Source organism: Brachyhypopomus gauderio, chromosome 8, assembly GCF_052324685.1.
Source record: "Brachyhypopomus gauderio isolate BG-103 chromosome 8, BGAUD_0.2, whole genome shotgun sequence".
Taxonomy (NCBI): Eukaryota; Metazoa; Chordata; class Actinopteri; order Gymnotiformes; family Hypopomidae; genus Brachyhypopomus; species Brachyhypopomus gauderio.
Window position 1 is genome coordinate 3,686,582 of NC_135218.1, and position 11,584 is coordinate 3,698,165.

At 40.9% G+C, this 11,584-nt stretch overlaps 2 non-coding genes across 2 annotated transcripts; both read left to right on the forward strand.

Annotated features, from left to right (window-relative positions):
- The first annotated feature begins 6,188 nt into the window (after positions 1-6,188).
- On the forward strand, positions 6,189-6,260 carry trnap-ugg (transfer RNA proline (anticodon UGG)). Its single transcript has one exon. It is a non-coding gene; the product is annotated as a tRNA-Pro (tRNA).
- A 4,631-nt stretch (positions 6,261-10,891) lies between these two features.
- On the forward strand, positions 10,892-10,963 carry trnap-ugg (transfer RNA proline (anticodon UGG)). Its single transcript has one exon. It is a non-coding gene; the product is annotated as a tRNA-Pro (tRNA).
- Positions 10,964-11,584: the final 621 nt, after the last annotated feature.

Here is an 11,584-nt window from a genome sequence, read left to right on the forward strand (position 1 = left end):
GTTGGTCTAGCACTAGCAAGACTGAAATTTCAGGATCTCCAGGACATCACCCCTCCTTCTTGCTAGCAATTAGCCATCCTTTTATTATGCAAATGCGGAGCACTGAGGCAGCAGGTCAAACACTAATATGGCTAAAAGTACGAGGAGTTTCGCAGGCAAACCGCGCAGACCCCCGCTCTCCTTTCCACAGAAAACCAGCTTATCTGTATATCACAGCTTCAAGAAGCAATTCGAAAGTTACAACCCCTAAACATTCTAACTGAAATAAATCTTCGCGATAAAGAATAAACGTTGTATTTGTAGTAGGCGTACGTGCTGTGCGATTTTCACAAGGCAAACCAGACACTGACTAGCCAATTTTATGTGTTTCATACGCATTGTATGCTTACTTCATCGCACTAAAGAATAAACTACAATAATGTGCTTGTTGTAGGCATACGTGTTGTGCGATTTTCACAAGGCAAACCAGACACTGACTAGCCCATTTTATGTGTTTCAAAAACATTTCATGCTTACTTCTTCGCACTAAAGAATAAACGTTGTATTTGTAGTAGGCATACGTGTTGTGTGATTTTCACAAGGCAAACCAGACAATGACTAGCCCATTTTATATGTGTTTCATACGTATTTTACGCTTCCTTTGAAGCGCCGACCCCGCGCTGAACATTCTAACTGAAATAAATCTTCGCGATAAAGAATAAACGTTGTATTTGTAGTAGGCGTACGTGCTGTGCGATTTTCACAAGGCAAACCAGACACTGACTAGCCAATTTTATGTGTTTCATACGCATTGTATGCTTACTTCATCGCACTAAAGAATAAACTACAATAATGTGCTCGTTGTAGGCATACGTGTTGTGCGATTTTCACAAGGCAAACCAGACACTGACTAGCCCATTTTATGTGTTTCAAAAACATTTCATGCTTACTTCTTCGCACTAAAGAATAAACGTTGTATTTGTAGTAGGCATACGTGTTGTGTGATTTTCACAAGGCAAACCAGACAATGACTAGCCCATTTTATATGTGTTTCATACGTATTTTACGCTTCCTTTGAAGCGCCGACCCCGCGCTGAACATTCTAACTGAAATAAATCTTCGCGCTAAAGAATAAACGTTGTACTTGTAGTAGGCGTATGTGCTAGAAGTTATTTGTTTTATACTATCCAAGTATTATCTAAAATTAAGTAAAAATCGAAATCAATCAGTACAAATTATATATATTCTATCCGTATCTAGATATTTAGACAGAATCAAACATTGTATGCATGTTATTTCTGCAATTCGTCCGTTACGAAACAGCACTAATTTACAGGTAGAGAATATATATAATTTGCACTGCTACATAGACAGGAAATGCCACAAAATAATCTCTGAAATATCATAAAAATTATATATATTCTATCTGTATATAGATATTTAGAGAAAGTCAAATATAGGCATTGTAGCCTACATGTTATTTATGTTGTTCTGCTTTTATGAAACAGCACTACTTATATAAAAATTCTAGCTATATCAATTTTGTTTTTCCACCTAATTCCAGATAATTACAGAACAATTAAATTAAATTTTAACTCAGAGACTGACTGATTATCCATTCATCTATACATCTATTCATCCATCAGATATAAAGAAATGGAAATGCGCAAGTATCGGTTAGTGATTGGCGGGTATCGATACGCATGTCATTAGCGCCTTTGCATCAGCCGCCGTGAAGGTTCACAATTTACACTTGTTGAAGATGGGTGGGGTGTGGTCTTCTCCAAGCTGGGATAAAAACGGACACACAAACACAGGTGAGTCATTTCATATATTTTTCTTGTTCTGCGAGGAAGACACGGACACTACGATGGCACACAAGAGGATTTACACTCCTTTGCAAGCTTTGGCTCTTCTGAACGCAATGGATGACTATGATTCCGACGGAGGAGAGGAACTTTGTTTTAGTGCTGAAGACTCCGATCTGGCACTTTCAACTGGCGCAGATACGAGTGGACAATCGGATGAAGAAAACCGTAGCCCTCCACGAAAGAAGCGTTCTGTTGCTAAGGATGTCAGTAAGCCTGCAACGAACATAAACGCAAAAGATGGAACCGCTTGGGAAAAGACTGATGTTGTAAGAAGTCTTGGACACGGCAGCACCACTTTTACGTTCAGTGAGACCGCAGGACCTACAGAGCATGCCAAGGTAATGTAAAAAACTCTTTTCGTAGATGTATACAAGAAAAGTACAGAGGTGAATTTTGCCAGCTATATTTCCTCTTTTGTATAGTTGAAACTGTAGTGCATGTTGTAGTGTAGTGCATAGGAAAAAACATTGAATTGAATTTGGCCAGCTATATTTCCTCTTTGTTATATTTTATAAATATATTTATATTATATTTCCTCTTTTTTTTACATATAAGTAATGTTATCACGGATGTACATAGGAAAAAGCATTGAACTGAATTTGGCCAGCTATATTTCCTCTTTGTTATATTTTATAAATATATTTATATTATATTTCCTCTTCTTTTTTTTACATATAAGTAATGTTATCACGGATGGCCAACTATATTTCCTCTTTTGTAGATGTAAAGATGAAAAAAAAAAATTATTTTATATTTCCTATTTTTTTACATACAAGTGATATGATTTTTATTTTACTTCTACAGCGCAGAATCACAAGCAGGTTGCAGAGTTTTCTGTGTTTGATCGACATAGAGATGCTGAGGACAATCACACACTGCACGGTCCATGAAGCCCACAGAGCGGATCAGAGCTGGAACCTGTCTGTCAGCGAGTTGATGGCTTTCATCGCAGTGCTTTTTCTGCGGGCAATACTCTGCCCGGTTGGAGCGGTGGCCGATTGTTGGTCTAAGAAATACGCTGTGCCTGCAATCAAGGACACGATGTCGCGTGACCGCTACAAAGAAATCATGCGGTACTTGCGCTTCGATGACAAGGACACCCGTGCGGAACGTGTAAAGAGCGACAGATTTGCTGCAATCTCGGACATCTGGCAATGTTTTGTACGTAACTGCACTCTGTGTTACACGCCAGGACAACACATCACCGTTGATGAGCAGCTCTTTCCAACCAAGGTCCGCTGTCCTTTCCTGCAATACATCGCTACAAAACCTGACAAGTTTGGCATAAAGTTTTGGATTGCTGCTGATTTGAAGACCAAGTATATGTGCAATGCTCTTCCATATTTGGGAAAGGACCCCAGTCGTCCCAAGGGAGAAAGACTGTCAGAGAATGTCGTCATGAAACTCATGGAACCATATCTGGACAAGGGCAGAACCGTCACCACTGACAACTACTTCACATCCCTGTCTCTGGCCAACAGACTGCTTGCATGCAACACAGCTCTGCTTGGGACAATCAACAAGATCAGAAGAGAAATTCCTCCTCCAGCAAAAAACACCAAGGGACGTGAGGAATTCTCCACACATGTGTACACATCAGGAAGTGCCATACTGACAGCGTATGCTCCAAAAAAAAAACAAGGCAGTCTGCATTCTCAGCACAATGCACAAACAAGTCACGATCTCCGAAGGCCGCAAAAGGAAACCAAACACGATCACGGACTACAACAGCATGAAGGTATGCGTATATGATGATAAATAATGTCACATTATTGAATTTTTATGTCATATATGTCAGACAAAATGATTATAATGTTTATAATGTAACATAACCTTTTTATGTTTCTTCTTTGCAGTGCGGTGTGGATATCATGGACCAGAAGGTGCGTGGGTATACGGTCCGCGCAGGAACACGCAGGTGGCCTGTTGCAGTGTTCTACAACATGCTGGACTTGGCAGCGATGAATGCACATGTTTTGTATACGACATGCACGAGGTCCACGGAGAGCAGAAGAGACTTTTTACATGCTCTTGCTGAGGAACTTCGGCGTCGATTCTTACAGGAAAAGACAATGGCGAAAAAGCAACGACCTCCACCTGCTCCTGGAAAGACGACGCAGTGCCAGGTGCAGATACACTGCAACAGGAATCACAGCTCGGAGCGGTGTGCTGTGTGCGCCAAGTACACCTGTCGAAAATGTAGAAAGGATGGGCCATGGATATGTAGCAACTGTTAGCTTGCGGGATGCTCAAAGCGCACTTGGCTGTATTTCAAATGAGATTTCTATTTTTCTAATAAAAATATTGTTGTTCTGCATCACACATTTGTTTTACCCTGTCATTGCTAAGGCAAGAATATCTTTATTGTTGTTATTACTGGGTGGGGTGTGTGTGTGTGTGTGTGTGTGTATAAAACTTTTACAACGGTTCTATTACCGGCATTATTTCTGTAAATCGCGTATATACTCAAACTCTAACACAATGTGCAAGTATGTTACATTACAAAAAATATAGGTACACAGATTGACTGGTATCTTACAAGTTTGTAGTGGATTCAAAATGTATATATGTTTACTCTGCAGCACGATTCTGTGAATTTGCCATCGCACTACACGTACCGCCAACGCATTGTTTATTCTTTAGTGTAAGCATAAAAAACATATGAAACACATACAAAATCACATAACACGTATGCTTACTACAAATGGATTGTTTATTCTTCTTGAAGCTGAGATATACAGATGAACTGGCCAGGCTGAATTTCCTTGGAAATGGAGCGGTGGTCGGCGCTTTTGCCTTGTGAAAATCGCACAACACGTATGCCTACTACATGCACATTATTGTAGTTTATTCTTTAGTGCGATGAAGTAAGCATAAAATGCGAATGAAACATATAAAACTGGCTAGTCTGTGTCTGGTGTGCTTTGAGAAAATTGCACAGCACGTATGCCTAATACAAAAACAACGCGAGGATTTATTTCACTTAGAATGTTTAGCGCGATTCAAACCAAAGGATTCATTCCTATTCAGCATATGAATAATTATCTTCGCGCTATAAAGAAATATAGATTGTAACGTTTGAATTGCTTCTTGAAGCTGTGATATACAGATGAACTGCCCAGGCTGAATTTCCTTGGAAAGGAGAGCGATGGTCGGCGCTTGACACTCATAAAATGGACAAGTCATTGTCTGGTTTGCCTTATGAAAATCGCACAACACGTATGCCTACAACGAGCACATTATTGTAGTTTATTATTTAGTGCGATGAAGTAAGCATAAAATGCGAATGAAACATATAAAACTGGCTAGTCTGTGTCTGGTTTGCCTTGAGAAAATTGCACAGCACGTACGCCTAATACAAAAACAACGCGAGGATTTATTTCGCTTAGAATGTTTAGCGCGATTCAAACCAAAGGATTCATTCCTATTCAGCATATGAATAATTATCTTCGCGCTATAAAGAAAGATAGATTGTAACTTTTGAATTGCTTCTTGGAGCTGTGATATACAGATGCACTGGCCGGGCTGAATTTCCTTGCAAAGGAGAGCGGGGGTCGGCGCTTCAAACACGCACATATCTTTAGCAAGACAAAGGGCACTAATCTCTTCACAGCGGGGAAGTGGGCTACTCGGCGGCTGATTTTCCTTGCGACTTTTTTCGTAGCGTTGGCCTTCCCAGTGCTAGGCGTATGATTCTCGCTTTGGGTGCGAGAGGTCCCGTTTCAAATCCCGGAAGAGCCCTTTATATGTTATTTGACTAAAACTATGTACAGTGCTCTACTTTACTGCATTGTTGTGACATCTGCATCTAAGACATGTCAACATTAAAATAGACCATTTCTGAATGGCAAAGCAACTTTTTGGACTACAGCTTCGGTTATTGTTTAGAAGCAAGAGATCCCTGGCCCTTTTTTGGGTTAAATTGCCAGCCAAGCCTACATTGACAACAAAAATGTGGATGCTCTGGTAGCTATTACACTAGCGATACCTTTCACTAAGTGAATCGCAACTGCAGACGAGTGAGGGTGAATAAATAATTTGCTGTTAAGCCAGTGTCCACAGAGCATAGATCTAGCACATCTGGCTCTTACATTAGCATGACAAGCCGGGACTGTATTTTCCCTAGCACGTGTGGTACATTACGCTTTCAAGTACAGTCTCCAGGAGTTGAATTGTGTTACTGTCTTTTTAGCCCAAATACCAACTGATTTGTGCATAAGGGCTTGATACATTCATGTGTGTAGTCAAGACTGAGACTGTGCACTAGGCAAAAGAGCCAAAAAAGCCAAAATAAACGCCTCAAAAGGCCAAAATAAGAAAGCAAATCTCGAACTAGTAGGCTTTTTGGTCTAGGCGTATGATTCTCGCTTTGGGTGCGAGAGGTCCCGGGTTCAAATCCCGGAAGAGCCCTTTATATGTTATTTGACTAAAACTATGTACAGTGCTCTACTTTACTGCATTGTTGTGACATCTGCATCTAAGACATGTCAACATTAAAATAGACCATTTCTGAATGGCAAAGCAACTTTTTGGACTACAGCTTCGGTTATTGTTTAGAAGCAAGAGATCCCTGGCCCTTTTTTGGGTTAAATTGCCAGCCAAGCCTACATTGACAACAAAAATGTGGATGCTCTGGTAGCTATTACACTAGCGATACCTTTCACTAAGTGAATCGCAACTGCAGACGAGTGAGGGTGAATAAATAATTTGCTGTTAAGCCAGTGTCCACAGAGCATAGATCTAGCACATCTGGCTCTTACATTAGCATGACAAGCCGGGACTGTATTTTCCCTAGCACGTGTGGTACATTACGCTTTCAAGTACAGTCTCCAGGAGTTGAATTGTGTTACTGTCTTTTTAGCCCAAATACCAACTGATTTGTGCATAAGGGCTTGATACATTCATGTGTGTAGTCAAGACTGAGACTGTGCACTAGGCAAAAGAGCCAAAAAAGCCAAAATAAACACCTCAAAAGGCCAAAATAAGAAAGCAAATCTCGAACTAGTAGGCTTTTTGGTCTAGGCGTATGATTCTCGCTTTGGGTGCGAGAGGTCCCGGGTTCAAATCCCGGACGAGCCCTTTACATGTTATTTGACTAAAACTATGTACAGTGCTCTACTTTACTGCATTGTTGTGACATCTGCATCTAAGACATGTCAACATTAAAATTGACCATTTCTGAATGGCAAAGCAGCTTGTTGGACTACATCTTCAGTTATTCTGTTATTGTTTAGAAGCGAGAGATCCCTGGCCCTTTTTTGGGTTAAATTGCCAGCCAAGCCTACATTGACAACAAAAATGTGGATGCTCTGGTAGCTATTACACTAGCGATACCTTTCACTAAGTGAATCGCAACTGCAGACGAGTGAGGGTGAATAAATAATTTGCTGTTAAGCCAGTGTCCACAGAGCATAGATCTAGCACATCTGGCTCTTACATTAGCATGACAAGCCGGGACTGTATTTTCCCTAGCACGTGTGGTACATTACGCTTTCAAGTACAGTCTCCAGGAGTTGAATTGTGTTACTGTCTTTTTAGCCCAAATACCAACTGATTTGTGCATAAGGGCTTGATACATTCATGTGTGTAGTCAAGACTGAGACTGTGCACTAGGCAAAAGAGCCAAAAAAGCCAAAATAAACGCCTCAAAAGGACAAAATAAGAAATCAAATGTTGAACTAGTAGGCTCGTTGGTCTAGTCGTATGATTCTCGCTTCGGGTGTGAGAGGTCCCGGGTTCAAATCCCGGAAGAGCCCTTTATATGTTATTTGACTAAAACTATGTACAGTGCTCTACTTTACTGCATTGTTGTGACATCTGCATCTAAGACATGTCAACATTAAAATAGACCATTTCTGAATGGCAAAGCAACTTTTTGGACTACAGCTTCGGTTATTGTTTAGAAGCAAGAGATCCCTGGCCCTTTTTTGGGTTAAATTGCCAGCCAAGCCTACATTGACAACAAAAATGTGGATGCTCTGGTAGCTATTACACTAGCGATACCTTTCACTAAGTGAATCGCAACTGCAGACGAGTGAGGGTGAATAAATAATTTGCTGTTAAGCCAGTGTCCACAGAGCATAGATCTAGCACATCTGGCTCTTACATTAGCATGACAAGCCGGGACTGTATTTTCCCTAGCACGTGTGGTACATTACGCTTTCAAGTACAGTCTCCAGGAGTTGAATTGTGTTACTGTCTTTTTAGCCCAAATACCAACTGATTTGTGCATAAGGGCTTGATACATTCATGTGTGTAGTCAAGACTGAGACTGTGCACTAGGCAAAAGAGCCAAAAAAGCCAAAATAAACACCTCAAAAGGCCAAAATAAGAAAGCAAATCTCGAACTAGTAGGCTTTTTGGTCTAGGCGTATGATTCTCGCTTTGGGTGCGAGAGGTCCCGGGTTCAAATCCCGGACGAGCCCTTTACATGTTATTTGACTAAAACTATGTACAGTGCTCTACTTTACTGCATTGTTGTGACATCTGCATCTAAGACATGTCAACATTAAAATTGACCATTTCTGAATGGCAAAGCAGCTTGTTGGACTACATCTTCAGTTATTCTGTTATTGTTTAGAAGCGAGAGATCCCTGGCCCTTTTTTGGGTTAAATTGCCAGCCAAGCCTACATTGACAACAAAAATGTGGATGCTCTGGTAGCTATTACACTAGCGATACCTTTCACTAAGTGAATCGCAACTGCAGACGAGTGAGGGTGAATAAATAATTTGCTGTTAAGCCAGTGTCCACAGAGCATAGATCTAGCACATCTGGCTCTTACATTAGCATGACAAGCCGGGACTGTATTTTCCCTAGCACGTGTGGTACATTACGCTTTCAAGTACAGTCTCCAGGAGTTGAATTGTGTTACTGTCTTTTTAGCCCAAATACCAACTGATTTGTGCATAAGGGCTTGATACATTCATGTGTGTAGTCAAGACTGAGACTGTGCACTAGGCAAAAGAGCCAAAAAAGCCAAAATAAACACCTCAAAAGGCCAAAATAAGAAAGCAAATCTCGAACTAGTAGGCTTTTTGGTCTAGGCGTATGATTCTCGCTTTGGGTGCGAGAGGTCCCGGGTTCAAATCCCGGACGAGCCCTTTACATGTTATTTGACTAAAACTATGTACAGTGCTCTACTTTACTGCATTGTTGTGACATCTGCATCTAAGACATGTCAACATTAAAATTGACCATTTCTGAATGGCAAAGCAGCTTGTTGGACTACATCTTCAGTTATTCTGTTATTGTTTAGAAGCGAGAGATCCCTGGCCCTTTTTTGGGTTAAATTGCCAGCCAAGCCTACATTGACAACAAAAATGTGGATGCTCTGGTAGCTATTACACTAGCGATACCTTTCACTAAGTGAATCGCAACTGCAGACGAGTGAGGGTGAATAAATAATTTGCTGTTAAGCCAGTGTCCACAGAGCATAGATCTAGCACATCTGGCTCTTACATTAGCATGACAAGCCGGGACTGTATTTTCCCTAGCACGTGTGGTACATTACGCTTTCAAGTACAGTCTCCAGGAGTTGAATTGTGTTACTGTCTTTTTAGCCCAAATACCAACTGATTTGTGCATAAGGGCTTGATACATTCATGTGTGTAGTCAAGACTGAGACTGTGCACTAGGCAAAAGAGCCAAAAAAGCCAAAATAAACGCCTCAAAAGGCCAAAATAAGAAAGCAAATCTCGAACTAGTAGGCTTTTTGGTCTAGGCGTATGATTCTCGCTTTGGGTGCGAGAGATCCCGGAAGAGCCCTTTATATGTTATTTGACTAAAACTATGTACAGTGCTCTACTTTACTGCATTGTTGTGACATCTGCATCTAAGACATGTCAACATTAAAATAGACCATTTCTGAATGGCAAAGCAACTTTTTGGACTACAGCTTCGGTTATTGTTTAGAAGCAAGAGATCCCTGGCCCTTTTTTGGGTTAAATTGCCAGCCAAGCCTACATTGACAACAAAAATGTGGATGCTCTGGTAGCTATTACACTAGCGATACCTTTCACTAAGTGAATCGCAACTGCAGACGAGTGAGGGTGAATAAATAATTTGCTGTTAAGCCAGTGTCCACAGAGCATAGATCTAGCACATCTGGCTCTTACGTTAGCATGACAAGCCGGGACTGTATTTTCCCTAGCACGTGTGGTACATTACGTTTTCAAGTACAGTCTTCAGGAGTTGAATTGTGTTACTGTCTTTTCAGCCCAAATGACAACTGATTTGTGCATAAAAGCGTGATACATAGATGTGTGTAGTCAAGACTGAGAATGTGCACTAGGCAAAAGAGCCAAAAAAGCCTAAATAAACGCCTCAAAAGGCCAAAATAAGAAATCAAATCTTGAACTAGTAGGCTCGTTGGTCTAGTCGTATGATTCTCGCTTCGGGTGTGAGAGGTCCTGGGTTCAAATCCCGGACAAGCCCTTTATATGTTATTTGACTAAAATTATGTACAGTGCTCTTCTTTACTGCATTGTTGTGACATCTGCTTCTAAGACATGTCAACGTTTAAACAGACAGTTTCTGAATGGCAAAGCAGCTTGTTGGACTACATCTTCAGTTATTCTGTTATTGTTTAGAAGCGAGAGATCCCTGGCCCTTTTTTGGGTTAAATTGCCAGCCAAGCCTACATTGACAACAAAAATGTGGATGCTCTGGTAGCTATTACAATAGCGATACCTGTCACGAAGTGAATCGCAACTGCAGACGAGTGAGGGTGAATAAATAATTTGCTGTTAAGCCAGTGTCCACAGAGCATAGATCTAGCACATCTGGCTCTTACATTAGCATGACAAGACGGGACTGTATTTTCCCTAGCACGTGTGGTATATTACGTTTTCAAGTACAGTCTCCAGGAGTTGAATTGTGTTACTGTCTTTTCAGCCCAAATGCCAACTGATTTGTGCATAAGGGCTTGATACATTCATGTGTGTAGTCAAGACTGAGACTGTGCACTAGGCAAAAGAGCCAAAAAAAGCCAAAATAAACGCCTCAAAAGGCCAAAATAAGAAAGCAAATACGGAACTATTAGGCTCGTTGGTCTAGGCGTATGATTCTCGCTTTGGGTGCGAGAGGTCCCGGGTTCAAATCCCGGACGAGCTCTTTATATGTTATTTGACTAAAACTATGTACAGTGCTCTACTTTACTGCATTGTTGTGACATCTGCATCTAAGACATGTCAACATTAAAATAGACCATTTCTGAATGGCAAAGCAACTTTTTGGACTACAGCTTCGGTTATTGTTTAGAAGCAAGAGATCCCTGGCCCTTTTTTGGGTTAAATTGCCAGCCAAGCCTACATTGACAACAAAAATGTGGATGCTCTGGTAGCTATTACACTAGCGATACCTTTCACTAAGTGAATCGCAACTGCAGACGAGTGAGGGTGAATAAATAATTTGCTGTTAAGCCAGTGTCCACAGAGCATAGATCTAGCACATCTGGCTCTTACATTAGCATGACAAGCCGGGACTGTATTTTCCCTAGCACGTGTGGTACATTACGCTTTCAAGTACAGTCTCCAGGAGTTGAATTGTGTTACTGTCTTTTTAGCCCAAATACCAACTGATTTGTGCATAAGGGCTTGATACATTCATGTGTGTAGTCAAGACTGAGACTGTGCACTAGGCAAAAGAGCCAAAAAAGCCAAAATAAACGCCTCAAAAGGACAAAAAAAGAAATCAAATGTTGAAATAGTAGGCTCGTTGGTCTAGTCGTATGAT